The sequence below is a fragment of the Mus musculus genome, chromosome 14 (assembly GCF_000001635.26).
Source record: "Mus musculus strain C57BL/6J chromosome 14, GRCm38.p6 C57BL/6J".
In the NCBI taxonomy this organism is placed as follows: Eukaryota; Metazoa; Chordata; class Mammalia; order Rodentia; family Muridae; genus Mus; species Mus musculus.
The window spans coordinates 5,670,149-5,687,377 of NC_000080.6; the positions used below are offsets into that span (position 1 = coordinate 5,670,149).

The 17,229-nt window shown below is 41.9% G+C and overlaps 1 non-coding gene across 1 annotated transcript; it reads right to left on the reverse strand.

Annotated features, from left to right (window-relative positions):
• Window positions 1-9,885: 9,885 nt before the first annotated feature.
• Gm9603 lies at window positions 9,886-17,229 on the reverse strand. Its single transcript, XR_001781353.1, has 5 exons — window positions 17,100-17,229; window positions 16,203-16,365; window positions 15,111-15,242; window positions 14,254-14,436; window positions 9,886-10,010 (listed from the first exon to the last, which is right to left on the reverse strand). It is a non-coding gene; the product is annotated as a predicted gene 9603 (transcript).

A 17,229-nucleotide genomic window follows, 5' to 3' on the forward strand; every position in this document is an offset into this window, starting at 1 on the left:
GTTGCTCCGCAAGGAGAGAAAAAAAAATTAAAGCTTAAAATAGAATGAAAAGTGAAGCTAGCTGACAATAGTATGGAGAAGGAAGTATCTGGTTTGGATTCAGGAAAAAGCCCACTCAGGTAGAGACACCCTTCTCCCCGCACGCCAAGGGTCACCTTGGGTAAAGGAGACTTGGTTGGCTGGAGGAAGAAAAGGCCCAGGAGCTGTCTTCCTGCAGACTTCCAAGAGAACAGAAAGAAATGCCTGGATTCCAGTCAGCTTTGCTGAGTTCTTGGAGAGGACCTTCATGCCTACAAAGGAAAAGGTGAAACCTGAAGATACAGCTCCAAGTGACAAGGCTTGCTCTGAGGCTATGATAGCTGATGAAGAATTATGTTCCTCTTAAGGCAATAAGAAAGGAACGGAAGAAGAATGAAGACTCAGATACTCACAAAAGACTACCACTTGCTTTCTTTTTGCTTCATTCAGAATATTGTCCAAAGATCAAGAGTGAATCACGGGGCTTGTCCACTGGGAATGTAGCAAGGAAATTGGGTGAGATGTGGTCTGAGCAGACAGCCCAAGATAGACCACCATGTGAAGAGAAGGCAGCTGAACTAAAGGAAGTATGAGCTACAGGATATTGCATGCCTTGAGAGGGCAGAGGTGATGCAAGATAGAAGGGCCCTGGAGGCTCAACAAAGAATGAAAAGATGAAGAAGAGGAGGAAGAGGGGAAGGAGGAGGTAGAAGAAGAAGGAGGAGGAGGAGAGGGGGAGGAGAGGAGAAGGAGGAGGGAACGGGGACAGGGAGAAAAAGAAGAAAGTGGAGGAGGAGAAGAAGAAGAGGAAGGAGGAGGAGAAAAAGAAGAGGGCAGAGGAGGAGCAGGAGGAGGAAGAGGAAATTCAGGCAGAGGAAAACCAAATAGTTAGTCTGTGATTCCTATGGAACTTGTGGAGGCCCAGTTACTTATTTCATTACAAATGTGAAACTTAAGTATAGCTTAACACTGGCTTCTGTATAAATATCATACAGTTTTTTGTTTTGTACAGGATCCCTACCTACTTCAAGGCTCAGGAAACAGTATTGAAGAAGCTATGGAAAGAGTGAGTGTAAAAACCTGATGAATGGAGAGGAATACTGTGAGAGGCTGGCCTCTGAACACACCATGGCTGTTACACACACACATTCACAGCAGCTGTGTTTACCTGTGCAATCCCTTCACAAGATCCAGTGAGTTAAACTTTCCATTGTGGAGGGGGAGGGATTCTCAATACCCCAACCCCTTCCCTTGCTGAGTTGCTAATGGCAACTGATAACTGCTAAAGGACAGAGAGCCACTTTTCTTTGAGAAAGGTAGCCATTGACAGGTTTCCCACGCCCCTTTGTATGCCCAGCAGGCATGCACGAATACAGGCAGCACCAGTGGGACTTAGTGGGTGATTTTATAAAACAACATGAAGTTGGGAAGGATACAGGAGATTGTTGAGGGAAGGGTGTTGATCTAAGTGTATGGGAGACAGGTTGGGGGCAGGAGGTGGTGGTGGTAAGGATAGAGGGAGTAACCAAGGAATGACTACAACTAAGATACATTGTATACAGCAATGAATGGTTTTTATTGTATGTTATCAGGATGGAGCTCAGTAGTGGGTGTTTGCAGTGCTAACTTAATATTCACAAGGTCCTGAGTTCAATCCCTAGTACTGTGGTAGAGAAAGAAGTTTTTAATACAGTCTGTAGCTCCCCCATACCCTCAGGGGTTGTTTATGTGTTCCTTTGTTGGTTTGAAACAGTTTCTCTGTCATCAAGCTAGGCTTACACTCACACAGATCCCCCTTTTCGTGCCTCCTTGGTGATGCATTAATGGTTACTCCACCACCATCTGCAAGCTGGAGGTTTTTTGGAGGCTACTATATACTTAGATTTTTAAAGTTTTGATGTTGAGTGTTCATAAATACATAGTAGTTTCTTTAATGACTTGCATGTGGTAGCACGGTCAACTTCATAGGCATTTATACTACTAGTATCTCTTTTTAAGAATGTTTGTAATACAATTGTGAACATTAAAATATAAAAAATATTACTAGAGACCATCATGAATAATGTACATACTAGTTTATAAATGCAAGTGAAAATGTGAGGTGTGACATCACCGCTTTTTTGCATCCTCCACTCTTTCTCCTTGCTCTCTTCCTCCTTTATATAAGCTTATAGAAGTAAGAAAGGGAAGAAAGGAAGGAGGGATGGAGGGATAGAGGGAGGAAGAGAGGGAGGAAGGGAAAGAGGGAGTGAGAGAGCGGTGGAGGGATGGATGGAGGGAGATATGGAGGTATATGGAGGAGAGAAGGGAAAGGGGAAACCCACAAACACTGTAATAACAAAAGAATTATTCAAGAGCTCATGGTATCAACACTGTTCTCACAATAATGTATTCATTGTGAAACCATCTAAATATGATTTCAAGCATTGTTATACAAGGGTCTCATCATTTCCCTCCCATCTTTAAAGCCACCAAGAACTGACAGACTTCCCTTGCATTCTAACATACTGTTCAACCCAAAACATTTCAACTCTGTGGAAGTGAAAACGAAAAGCAAAATAAAACACAACATAGCCCAAGTCTGCAAGAGAACCCAGTTTAAAGAAAAGGTAATTCAAAATTCCTGATAATTATTCAGTCTTTAGAAATCATTTGAAAGGGTGGGAAGGATCAGGGGTTCAAGGCCTTTGAGAGACATTGCCTCAAAAAGCCAAAGGAATAAAAACTACTTGCACCTTTGTGCCTATGTTACCCAGAACTAATAGTGTCTCACTTGGATCCCCTGAGTGGCAGCTGTCACTCAGTTGAAATCTGAGATTTTCTGTGGGCCTTACAGGAGAGAGTGTCATCATGGTACCCTCTGGGGTTGTTAGGGTGGATGTGAAGACAACATCTACTTCCTCCCTCAGCAGTGCTGTGAGAATGTCCGGGAGATCACATGGTGTGCCCGATCTGAACATGTTGCCTGATCCACATAGTCTTCTTAGATCACAGTTGCCTGTCCATACTTTACCAAAACAAAGCCTGACACAGAGTGCATAGAACAAACAAACAAACAAAAAGAACAGTACACAGAATTAAACCCCGGGAGAGAAATGGAGAAAGTGGGCAGAATGACACAGGCACACATTTACAAAGCACCTGCCTTGCTCTGGGAACAGACAGAGTCAGATATGATTGGCCAGAGCAGTGGTTCTCATCCTTCATAATTGTGACTCTTTAATACAGTTCCTCTTGGCCTGAACCATAAAATTATTTCCATTGCTACTTCTTAACTGTAATTTTGCTACCGTTATAAGTCTTAATGTAAATATCTGATATGCAGGGTATCCTCTACAGGGGTTGTGACCCACAGGTTGAGAAAGAACCACTGACATAGTGCTTGACAAAGCTGGGGCATTGAGTGCATTATAAACACGTGATATGCGAAACATTAAAATTACGAAGCTGCAGAAACTCCATGCTTACTGAAGCATTATAAGATCCTCCTGTTTAAAAAAGATTTTAAAAATGGTGATGTGTGGTACGGAAAATGTTCTCAAAAGAATGTGATGGCCGTGCGGGTAAAACTACCATTCTAGAAGCTGAAATAAAGATGGTCACTATTTCTAAGCTCCCCTGGGCTAGCACCACCTCTCTGTCTCTGTCTCTCTATCTGTCTCTGTCTGTCTGTCTGTCTGTCTGTCTGTCTGTCTCTGTGTCTCTCTCTCTCTCTCTCTCTCTCACACACACACACACACACACATACGTATGCACTTATTTCTCATTCTGGGGCTTTTTGTTTTACAGATGTGGGTGTTTTTTGGGTTATTTGGGTTATTTTTATAAGGAGACAGGGTCTGTTATGTTCTTCTCACCTAACCCCTGACCTCAAACCATCCTCCTGCCTCAGTTTCCTGAGTAGCTGAATCTACAGCACACACCACCACGTTTGGGCATTTCAGACAGATGAGAGTACTTTTCTACCTAGTGCTATCTTGACAAACATTTATTTTTATTTTTGTTTAGCTTTGCTTTTCTGAGATAGGGTTGAGCTTCATAGTCCTGACTGTGGATCAGGCAGACCTTGACATTGTTGGTGAACCTTTTTTTTCCTAATGTGTAGTTTGCCAATTTGTCCTATTGGCTATGCCCTTTGTCTTATAGAAGTTTTTCACTTTCTTTTGGCCCATTTATAAATTTTGATGTTAGAGTCTGAGCTATTGGACTTCTATTTATGACATTTATCCCCATTCCCATGAGTTTGAGGCTCTTTCCTGCTTTGTCTTCAGTTAGATTCAGTGAATCTGGTATTACGTTGAGATCTTTAATCCACCTGGCCTTGAGTATTGTGCCAGGTGACAAATATGCATCTACTTTCATTTTTCTGCATACTTACTCCCAGTTAGACCAGCATCATTTATTGAAATGTTTCTTTTTGAATTGTATATTTTTGACTTTGTAGGAGATCAAGTGTCCATCGGTCTAGTTTAATTTCTCGGTCTTCAAATCATTTCTTTTTCTATTTTAAAACACTTTAATCTTACATTTCAAATGCTAGCTATTTTTCCGGTTTTCTGCCTAAAACCCACCTACCTCATGCCCCTTCGAACTGCTTCTATGAGGGTGCTCCACCACACAGTGCTCTCTTGCTAGCCTAGCATTCCTATACACCGGGGCATGGAGCTTTTAAAGGACCAAGGGCCTTTCCTCCCATTGATGTCCAACAAGGCTGTCATCTGGCACACATGTGCCTAGAGCCATGGGCCACTCCATGTGTGATTGGTGGTTTAGTCCCTGGGAGTTCTAGGGGATATGGTTGGTTGATATTGTTGTTCTTCCTATAGTTGCAACCCCCTATAGCTCATTCAGTCCTTTCTCCAACTCTTCCACTGGGGACTCTATGCTCATTCCAAAGAGGGGATGCAAAAATGTGCCTTGGTATTTGTCACTCTCAGGTGGAGCCTCTGAGTAGACAACTGTAGCAGGCTCCTGTCAGAAAGCACTTATTGGCATCTTCCATAGTGTCTGGCCTTGGTGTCTGTATGTGGGATGGATCTCCAAGTGGAGAAGGCTCAGGATGGCTTTAGCTTCATTCTCTGCTCCACACCTTATCTCCACATTCCCCCCTGTGTTTGCTTGCCTAAAGGGTCCTGGATCCACCAACAAGGGGCTTACTCTATACAGGCTCAATTTTACCAAGAAAAGGATTGTTGCAGAATCATACAAATGAATGGCACCAAGAAGTTCAACTACAGTATCTTAGGTCCAGCAGACCTGGTAGAGAACTGAAGACCTGAGCTATCTGGGGAAAGGAAGCAGCATGCAGTGTCACACAGCTCTCTCTGAGGCAACTGCTATAACTGGAATAGGGATGTTTGTTTGTTTGTTTGTTTATTATAAGGCAGAGTTAGTACATGCTTGTAATCCTAGCACTCAGAAGGTTTTTAAAAAGTTGTTGTAGTTAGTTTTCCTGATGTTTCTATTGGTTTTATATTGAACTCTCCCAGCTCTTTGCACTGGAAGCAGAAAATTAAGCCCATGATCTGTACAGTCCTATCATTCATGTTAATCAGTGATTTTATTCTTAGCAACCACTCCTCAGATGATGTCATTACTCACTTTCAAATAAGGAAAAGAGTCATACAGACATTAGTTAACTTGTATGTTCTCACATAACCAAATCATCATGACTGTAGAGTGGCATCACAATTTTTGGAATACCTCAGCTTCTATTTTTGAGATGACAGGCATCTCCATTAGCTGACAGAGGACCTGGAATGGCTGCCACCTGAAGGCCAAGGCTGCCCCTAAAGGGTCTCTGAAGCCTGAGGCAGAGGTCAGCCAATAACACAGGAAAACTTGGCCACAGCTGGTTCAGGTCTGTATTTTGGGTGAGACCTGAGACCTGGATGAACAGAGGTCTCCAGAGTTCTGGTAAAGGTGAGCACAAACACTTAGACTTGAGGAGAATATTGGATCTTTGGGATTTGTTAGTATTCCAGCTGTTTCTATTAATTTTAGTTTGAACTCTTCCAGCTATTTGCCCTGGGCCCTGAAAATTAAGCCCATACTCTGTACAGTCCTATCATTCATGTATATTGTAATCAACACAGTAGTTAATAGTAAAATATTGGTTCATGGTTATATTCTACTCTACTAAAATAAATGATTTTGACTGATTAACAATTGCTAGTGATTGTGTGAGTACAGGAACACATATGAAGATATTTAACTGAGCATTAGTAAGTAGTTGCCCCTTTTTCTTCATCCATACATTGTAATATGTAAAGACAGAGTTATTTTGAAAACAAGACCTCTGCAAAAAAAAAAAAAAAAAAAAAAAATCCGGGAGCACATATTCAGCAAATGTTTAAAGTAAAAACCTAAACAGAATTTTGTCATCTGGTCCCTACTCTTAGATCAGTCTGCTGACAAGACTTTGAAGGAGATTCACCATGAGCCTAGGGAATCACAGTTTGTGCATCTTCAGGAAGTCATTTCAAAAGATTTCAAAGTAAAAGTGAAGTGCTTAAGAAAGCATGGAAAAATTGTTTCCCCAAGGAAGAAATCCTACCTCACTTCTCTAAGGAAACAGCAAGATTAAAGGTAATTCTAATTTTAAAATCAGTATATGTCAGTTGAGTGCAAAGATGCATCTGTGAGCCCACATCTGCAGAGCTTAAGAATGCCTAGACAACAGGATCTCAGCATTGAACATGTCCTGTATCTTCTTCACACCCTCAGTCCCAGCTGCATCCTTGTCCTTGATCATTAAAGCTATAAGGATACAGGTGTAAAATTCCGGGATCCTGTGACCCTGAGATTCTGGGTGTGTCGCAGTTCCTGGGAGACAAGTTGCCTGTGAGAATCTAAGATTCTTGTGTGACTAAATCCTGGGATTCTGGGATCCTGGGATTCTAAGATCCTGGTCTTGATAGAGTGAGTGGCTAATAGTGGAGCCTCCTCTGTGGGCTGTGGGTTTGTACCTAAGTTAGACAAGTGCTAGAGTAAATGTATGCAAGAAATGATGCCAGCAGTCCTGGGAGAGATGGTGACAAACTAAAACTTTCTAGTCTCAGCATCCAGAGCAGAGGGGTAGAGGTTATCGCTCTTCTTGGCTGTTTGTCATGCCACTGAGCAACCACCTCCTTATGTATTGTCCCTGATGCAAATGCTGCATGACAACCTGTAGATGCACAAAAAACTAAACTCCTTGATACTCAGTGCAATCAACAGTTGTCAGCTTTATCATCTTGTGGAGTTAGGATATTTGGTCTCTTTGTCATTTTTACCTGCTGTAAACGGAGCCTAAGACAGCTCCTCATAAGTCTCTGTGAGTGCTCAGCATAGCACATTCCTGGTTTGGTAATGTTTTCAATTGCAGGGTTAATGTGACCCCTTACACTAGGATTTGTAGAGGCATATAGCACTTAACTAATAACAACCTTTCTAGGGGGTCCTCTGATTGCAGACTGATAACAGCTACCTTCCCCTTTTCATCCTCTACTTGAGCTTGTCTTACCCTTGACAAATCCTGAAAGTTACTCTCAAGTTTTATTGTCCCCAAATGAAAGATGAGTCTGACTTGCTGTGTCCCTTGCAAGTCAAGTAACAACATTGATTTATAGGCTATGTAGTATATAAATTCCTTGAATCTGCACCTCCTCCATTATGTTTATAGCAGCCTTAATTATGATAGCCAGTAGCTGGAAAGAACCAAGATGTCAGTCAAAAGAGGAATGGATACAGAAATTATAATACATTTAAACAATGAAGAGCTACTCAGCTATTAAAAGAATGAATTCATGAAGTTCTTACACAAATGGATGGATGTGTAGGATATCATCCTGAGTAAGGTAATCCAACCACAAAAGAACACATATAATATGTACTTGCTGATGAGGGGATATTAGCCCAGAATCTAAGAGTACACAAGATTAAGTCGCAAAGCATATAAAAATCAAGAAAAATGAAGACCAAAGTGAGGATACTTTGATCCTTCTTAGAATGGGGAACAAAATACCCATGGAAGGAGTGACAGGAACAGAATGTGAAGCAGAGACTGAAAGAATGACCATGCAGAGACTGCTTCACCTGGGGATCCATTGCATAAACAACCATAAAAAACAGACACTACTACAGAGGCCAACAAGAAATTGCTGACAGAAGCCTGATATAGCTGTCTACTGAGAGGCTCTGCCAGTGCCTGACCAATACAGAGGTAGATGCTCACAGCCATCTATTGGTCAGAGCACAGGGTCCCCAGTGAAGGAGCTAGAGAAAAGACATATGGAGCTGAAGGGTTTGCAGCCCCATAGAAGGAACAACAATATGAACTAACCAGTACCTCCAGAGATCCCTGGGACTAACCCACCAACCAAAGAAAACACATGGTAAAACTCATGGATCTAGCTAAATATGTCGTAGAGGAAGGCCTGGTTGGTCATCACTGGGAGGAGATCCTTGGTCCTGTGAAGGTTCTATGCCACATTAGAAGGGAATGCCAGGGCCAGGAAGAGGGAGTGGGTAGGTTGGGAAGCAGGGGTTGGGGGGTAGGAAAAAGGGGATCTTAGGAGGGGAAACAAGGAAAGGGTTTAACATTTGAAATGTATGTAAGGAAAATATCAAATATAAAGGCATTTGTTAGGACTTTATAGGATGATACCTAATTACAATCTTCATCGTTTTTGAATGATGTCTTTTGGCAGACACAGGTGAATCATAAAGTAATAAAATAAACTTTGAAGGACCCGCAGAGAAACCTGTCCCCAAAAAGATTGTGGAATTTATTATCTCTACTTGCAGTTACCAGTGATTGTATATTTGAAGGAAAGCAGAAGCATACACTGCTGTGTTGTCTGAGAACTTTTTATTCCCTTAGACTATGCTTTGATTTAATGAGAGCTATTACAGAAATACTGATGTATTTGCCATTAATGTGTTCAACACCATCATCCACAGGATTTTCACAGTAGATAAATATTTGACAACAAGGATGCAGCATGGGTAAGTTTTCCAACATTAAGTTCCTATCCAGAGAGTTGGACACACTCTCCACACTGAATGTATGATGGACGTGGTAGTTCAGTCTGGCTGTGAAGAAACTATGGAGCCCAGGTCCCATGAAGAATGCAGAGATCCATCTGGGTCTGATATCTGTGGGATTTCATGATCACAACTGAAATAACAGGGATCTTAAGAGTAAAGAGTTGGAGATCATTGTGTTTGTCCTAAGAATAAATACAATGTACTCAATTGTAACTGAAAGCTGACAGTCAGTATGTACTCTGTTTAGCCTTACCAAAATATCAAATTAATTACAAGAACAAATAAACAACCAATAAATAACAAAACTTCAAATGAAAACAAGAAAAACCAAGTAACTAAACTAATCAAAATTCAAACCAAAATCAAACCACAAAAATGGTGCAAAGCAAAATTCTTAGTCTGCTCATTTTGTAGCACAGACTTACAGCCTGTGGCTGTCCTTGGCAACTTAGTAGAAAAGCAGTTCCTGGAGGTAACAAACTTTGCAGGAGAAATTTAAGCAACACTCTCCTTTTGGAGTGTGGGTCTGAAGGATATGGCCTCCCAAGTCAAAGCAGAACACATGTTGTAGACTTGGATCCAAGTTTTTACAATTTTGTTGACTGATCTCCATGTAATTATTGATGATGACCCATCAGGAAAAGATAAATTTAAACTCTCAGAATCTTCCTGGATACCCAGCAGCTCTTGATGTGTCTCAGCATTTCTCTGAGTCCCTTTAAATGTGCACTCTTCCTGGGCCAGAGGCTAGATGAAATTAAGGCCTGTTCATACCCAAGAAACCAAAATAAAGGAGGAGCATACAGCCCATTACAGCCATGGTTATTAGGGATGAGAGGCAACAGTGGTGTATTTCCTGTGCACACCCAGTCCTCTTCCACCAGCACTTCTCTTTGAGGGAGATCATGTCATGGTCTGTGCCATGTTCCAGTTTCTGTTGGACTGTTTCACACTTAGGGAAGCTAGAAAAGAAAAGGCCTGGTAAGCATTTGTCAATTCAGCTGTCCTTCCCAGAAGAGCTCTATTCAGCTGGTGAAAACAACATACCTTTCAGCTGAGATCATACCGTGCATTCCAAGTGTCATAGAACACCTGAGCTTGGAAATATTTCTCACCTTTTAAAGACTGCTAGAATCAGAACTATCAGCTACACATTATACTGGAGTTCTAAAAAACACCACATTTCCCCAATTGTGCAGGTATATTTTACTTAGCAATAACATTGTAGCAATGTCTGAATATGAGTTCAAGAGAGATGTAAGCAACCTAGAAACCATGTGGATTCCTTATGAGGTGCGAGTGTGCCCTGAACTGAAGTGAAGGCTATGATTATTGCTCCAGTGCAGGAACCTCACAGGGTTCCTCTTGTCAATCCCTCTATCTTCAAATAACCAGAGACACCATACAACACAAAACCCATGGGTACTTCATAGGTCACAGTATCTGCAAAACTTTGCTAAATAAAAATATTCAAAAGGCCTGGCACTGAACCTTAAAAGTGATGGTCATGAAGAAACAGAAAAACACCCCTGTGACTATTGTAGGTTACACCCTCAAACACACATAATATTTGTATTTATGCAATACAAGCATATTGTACTGCAGTGACCTGTTTAGTTTCCCGGTTAATACAAATATAAAAATCTCCCAGGACACTTTGGAGGCATAAAAACAAATCTTGAATGGGAAAGGTACTTAGTGGGCATAGCATATAGGCAGCTCAATCAGTGATATGCTTTCCACTCATATACCAGTCTGAATTTCAGGGTTCTTGTCCTGTTATCCAATCTGGCTCAGCAAGTTCCCAAGGCTGTGTAGAATAGGTTTGTTTCCCAGCCTAGGGTCACATGTTGGTGATGGACCAGTCTCTTGTTGTTGCTCACTGTTTCAGACTTGTCCCAAAGTAAACAGTTTCTTCCAATAGGATCTCCCTTTTCCATCACCTGACTGACTTGGTGTCCAAAGGTATGAGCCAAGAGTAATAGGAACTGTCTACAACCAGGATGCAAAGGAACATTTTTCTCCCTAGAATGTGACTGTGTCAGAGCTATTTTGAGTAGGATAAGGCTGACAATTTGAAGGACAAAAGCTTGCATGGATTATCGCACACTGAGTTCATGGAAGGGCTGCACCACACAGGGCCTTTTCATCCTTCAGCAGATGGACATCAGGATAGCTTCTCCTTCAGGGCTGCTCTGACGACCACTACAACCCTGAACGCCCTCAACTCTGTGGATAACTCCTCCTTGTTCTGGAAGCACTGGGTCAAAAAAGACTTCTTTTCCACTTTCTGAACATGGCCTCTAACAGACATAAGCAATTTTATACTACCAGAACTGTCTGAAGGTCCTCATTTCTCCCAACCCCCACTAAGGCTGATTTTAACTCTGAGAAAATGATGTTGAAGAACAGTCATGCTAAATGCTACACAGATAAGATATTGTGAGTACTTTAGATTATCAAGACCCTCAATGGGCTCCTGTAACAGGCCTGGTTTGCTCCACAGCTATGGGAATTCTGATCGATGCAAGTTCAGCTCCAAGCAACTCAATCTCTCAATGAGTAAAATCCAAGACAAACTACAAGGCAAAGCTTTACTGAGCAGAGGTAGCAGGAAATGCAATGGTGGCAGGCAATGAGGAAAACAACCTGGAATGCTTAGAAGACACAGTGAGCCACCTGACCTTCCAGTGGTCCTTCACAATTCACCAAGAGCAGAAAAGGGACATAAACACATGGATTTTATACAGCAATGTCCTCCTTACCTCCATATACCATAACTCTTACATTTGCCCTAAAGATTTCAATGAGAATCAATTGTTTTGTCTCGAGTTATTAAAAATCTGACCCTACAACAATATTTGTGTCCTTTTTTTCTTTGGAGTTAGGTGAGCATGCAGAATAATTGGACTGCTGTATTTGATATTTCATAGGTTCAAACTAAAACCTCAGAGTGCATTTGTCATTAAATTTGGCCTCTAGAGACACACACAGCTGCATTTATGCACAATCAAACACACACGAACACACACACACACACACATTTGTATATAAAAGCACCCATATCACAAACACAAAATTACCTTGTATTAAACAAACACACAACCTTAGTATAAACAAGCTCAGGCAAAGGTCGTCAAAACACACACAGACAAACATACACACCAGACAAAAGAAACACAAACATATACAGGACACAATACACACAGAGAGACACACAAACACATATCAATGAAAATATTACTGTTGCCCAGCACATTTCCTGTTGCATGAGCACCTACTAGGACCTCTGATGTGTACGTGTGTAAGGTTCTTAGACTCAGGTAGTCTTTGAGGCCCTCATCTGTAATTAACTCCTCTTCAGAAACTTTTTTCATGCAGATACTTTCTGGTCCTACAAGGAAGTTACAAGCTCTGCACAGATAACCTGGACAACACAATACCAAATTCCCAAGAAAGAGATTCCTAAGAAAAGCCCACAGCAAGCCCCATGTTGACTCTCTTGGTCCCCTCACTATACCTACACTGGTTCCTTGGTAGCATCTGAGGAAGTCAGTGACTTTTGGTCACTACCCAGGAACTTTTCAACCTATTACAATTCATGTGATATTAAATCTTCCTCAGTATCAGTCAGAAGAAAGCTGGTTGAATGACGTGCTGTGACCTTTATAAAATGCAGCACTGTGCCAACTATGAGGGGGAATCTAACCTGAAACAAAGCCATGCCCACGATATAGTTAGCAAAAACAATGTTAGCAGAGTTATGCAGGGTAGGATTCTGTGCATGTTCATGGTGGAGCCAATAAGACAAAACCAAGTTGCCCAGGGAGATAACTCTATGCAGGGAAAGTGAAGAAATCTAACACTTATTTTTAAAATAGCTGTGTCGTTTATCAATTTGTTAAAATAAATAAGAGAGGGGTGCTACCTGATAGTGGACAGAAGATGCAAAGACTACTGTACAGAACAGAACAGTAAATGTCATGTTTATTGAGAGACCAAGGCTCAAAGAAGTAATATAGAGAATGACTGGACAATTCAGATGACATTGACTGGCCTCCCAACATACCGAGAGAGACACAGGTCGGAAAAGCCATGCAAACACAAAAAGAAACACACAGACACACAGTCACAGACACAGACACACACACTCAAGCACACACAGACTTATTCACATAAAATCAAAACTGAGTAGAAAACAATGAGGTATCTGTTATGGTTCAGGACCAAGATAATTCAGACTATGCAGAGGAGTTGTTTCAAGGAAGACCCAACGACTCTGTGATTATTTATAGGAATAAAAGCCACTAGAGTTGCCGGTTCATAGTGGCACACTCCTTTAATCCCAGCACTTGGGAGGCAGAGGCAGGCAGATTTATGAGTTTGAGGCCAGCCTGATCTACAGAGTGAGTTCCAGGACAGCCAGGGCTGCACAGAGAATCCCTGTCACAGGGGGTGGAAAAAAAAAAACATCTAACCAAAATCACTAGAGTACACTCTTCTTTGTCAGAATTGGGGCCATATATTAAGAAATTTTTTCATAAAGCCTCAGATCTCACACCAAACCTCAGCCTGTGAGAAGCCTTTCTGTCATCTCTGGTCATCCAGCCAACACCAGACTCTCAGGCCGGGAAAGATCACTCCAACAACACTGAAAGAAAATAGGACTGACAAGCTGCTACTCAGGCTCTGTCAATGTGAACCAAGATATATGAAGCCTGAAGAGACCATTTTGAGATAGAGGGGGAAAAGGGGGAATAGAGAAGCCGCCAAAAGACAGCAATGAAATCCACTTATTTGTCAATTACACTAGGTGTCATCCCTGCAAACTATTTCCTACCTAGAATCTCACAGGATCCCTGTAAAGCAAATGAGCTACAGGCCTTTACTTCTTCCTTCAAAGCTCTTGCTATTCTCAACAAGGGCTCCAACACAGCACCCTTCAAACTTAAGGCATATAGTGTTGTGATGTGTAATCAACCTATCTCCCTTAGTGATTCTAGCAGAGCAGGAACATTTGCATGCCAAACATGCAGTTTCTTGAACCAGGCTACCTCCACAGAGAGCCCTGTAGATGATCACATAAACAAACACTTGGAGGAAACATAGGTGAGTGCCTGGAGAAGTTGGTGGACTGTGATATTGGATTGTCTATGTTTATGGTTAGAAATGAGGGCAATCTGTCTCTGATACACATCATCCTACCTGCTGTTCCTTTGCACTTGAGGCACAGATGTTCTTGCTGGCCTCCTCAGAGAACCTCTTTCTTCCTCACAGGACACTTGCGTTCCAGCCTGCTCCACCAGCAGCTTTCTGTTCTCATTCAGTAATATCCTTACTTTTTCGTTGAGTTGAGTGCACTCACGGAGGAGGTGGTCCTCCTTAATGCTGATCCACAAAGAAAAATTGGTGATTCCCAGCCAGATTCCATTGGTTTGCCACTCCTACAAGTCCTATGATCCCTGCAAGGGCCCTGATTCCCAGACAGCCCCAGAAGAGTCCACAGTTACATAGAAGCACCAAACAAAGGCAGGTCATATCAAGATACCAGCCATATTCCACAGGACTCAACAAAATTCTAAAAACCCTGACACCAAGAGTGCACCATATACATCACAGAAGAGGAAAAGTTCCTCATGGTTGATTATAGGTCTGTGGTACCATAAAACCTTCAGCAGCGAGAGGGCTTATCCCCTCTGAGAGTTGTAGAAGACCCAAAAGGTGTACACTCTTTTCATTTTTGTCGGGAATCCTATATATTTTAATCTGTGGTCAGAAACCTAGAGGTTCAGGGTGTCTGGATATTCCCAGCAACGTGGAAAAGTTTTCAATGTACAGGATCTTGAATTTGGAAGAATAAAGATTGGAGGGTCTTGGACACTCTTCACACTTAGGACGACTGAGTCCAAGAGGTACAAATCCAAGATCCTTGCCTCAAGGCAGGGTTCCTGGATAAAAAACAGATAGCATAGAACCAGAGCCCTTGCTTTTGTTCAAAGTCCTAAAAGGATAGAAGCATTCCTTGCCTAGTTCTGGGGGTCTCAGTTGTGTCACTGACTCACCTGTAGGAATAGTTATCTTCTATCAGTTCCTTGGAGTACTGCATGGAACCAATTATGGACTGGATCATTTTATTCATATCCAACATTGTCTTCTCATGTTGTGATTTAATGATGTTGAATTCAGTGTTCATCCTGTGTTAGGCCATGACCCAAGAAGCAAATAATCTGCTGAATTAAGGATTCAATAATCATGTGCCAACAGGTTATGTCATGGACTAACAAGCCGAGTGCATGCCAAATCCTGGCTCATTCAAACTGGGTCCCCTTGGTGCTAATTAAACTTACTATCCTGGGTAGAGGACAGCAGAACCAGGGGACCAAATGGAGCTAGCTGACCTTCAAGGGCTTCCTGGACAAGCATGAAGGAATAGACTACTTCTATGACAATTTTCCACAACACTGTGCCACAGGCATGGGTCCAGTAGATATCTGTAATGACTTTCCTCTTGTTTTTAAAGCAGGGATTATCATTCCTTGGTTCCTGTTGTTATTTGAATTCCCAGAGGACACAACTAGTATTTACAGGAGAAAGGCTTTATCACACCTCCTCCCCCAGAAGATTCCTGTGTGACACCAAGGAAACACCAGGAGCAAACTTCCCTGGTGATCACTTTGGACCTCTATGGACTCAACACTATCAGGACCTGAAAACTGTGCTTCACACAAATCCTCAGACCCCATCAAAGGTCCCAGAGCCCCAGTCCTGAACAAAACACACAAACATCTACATTCACACACACAGACACAATTAGAATGCCAAATAAATCCTGTGAGGTGCCATCTCTCAGAATATAATAAACAATATCAGAGTAAAGCCATGATAGCCTGCAGGCATTGCATTCACACACTGAAAGACAGTAAGTGTGAGCAGGTCCTTCCAGCTGTTTACAGCAACAATCAGATTGCAAGCACCCCAAGGTCAAGTACAAAAGAAGATGATAATAAACACACAGCACCTTGTTTATCCAACAATTAAACACAGGTCAAGGCTACTTAATTGAATGATCGGAGATGACACACTCCATTCATGGAAGGAAATTGGGGTAACAGATGGCAGAATGCAATCAATAGGGTACTGGTCATAGTTCCTACCTGTAGTTTAAATCCTCATACATGTAAACATTCAGGATTCCACACATTTCCTTCCTCTCATTGCTGGTCTTCCTTATATGCAATTTCAGTTCTTCTACTTTATTTATATTTGATATCTGATTTGTGATGTTGGAATTTTGGGTTGAAGTATTTCTAGCAGACCCTGCAGATAGATAAACACAAATGAATTTGCATACTTAATGGCCCAGTGGCAGGGGAGACCATTCAGAGTCCCAAGAAGAAGACTGAGGGAGAGAAAAGTTAAAGACAGGGTGAATCCCTAAAAGAGCAGCAAAGCTATCTTCTAGCTGGTTTGCTAAGCTATGTTCCTCTTCCTAACCACCATTGTCAGACATATGCCACACTCCCTGTTACAGGCCCCCTTGCCCTGAAATCTATAAGCTGCCTCAAACATAAAGATATGGGGAACATTGTCAGGTCATATCAGATGTGATGCAGGGAAATCCTGGAGTTCATAGTGCTTAGCACTATCAAGCCCTAATTAATCATGTGTCTTCAAATCCAAAGTGTCTGAGTCCTCACCACATGACATGACCAGGGGAGCATCCTTCTCTGTTCTTTTCATCAGAGACTCAAGTTACCTACAGTAATCTGGAAGATGAAGTGCTTCAACTCCCTTCCATGAAAGGACACACTGTTATTCTCATAGTGCCCACTCCTGGCATTCTTTGCCACTCAAAATGAAATTAAATAGCTCCCAGAAAAGTAGCTGCAGGTTTGTCAATTCCTGGCTCTGTTAAACTAATTATCAGAAATTCTTGACTCTTTTTCTGACATTGACAAAGTCCAAGGCTTCAGCTTGTAAGACCTACTCCTGGAAGGCCCAGCTCAAGCCTACCTCTACCAGGAATTTCCCCAACCTTGCCCAGGACTCACTGTGCCTTCTCCAGAATGATTTCCTTCTTCCTTTTTCATGAGAAAGGATTCCCTCTTCCTTCTTTTTTGGTCTTGTCTCTCCTTCATCGCCATTCTCTTTCTGACATAGCCTGAGCAGCCTGGAAAACAT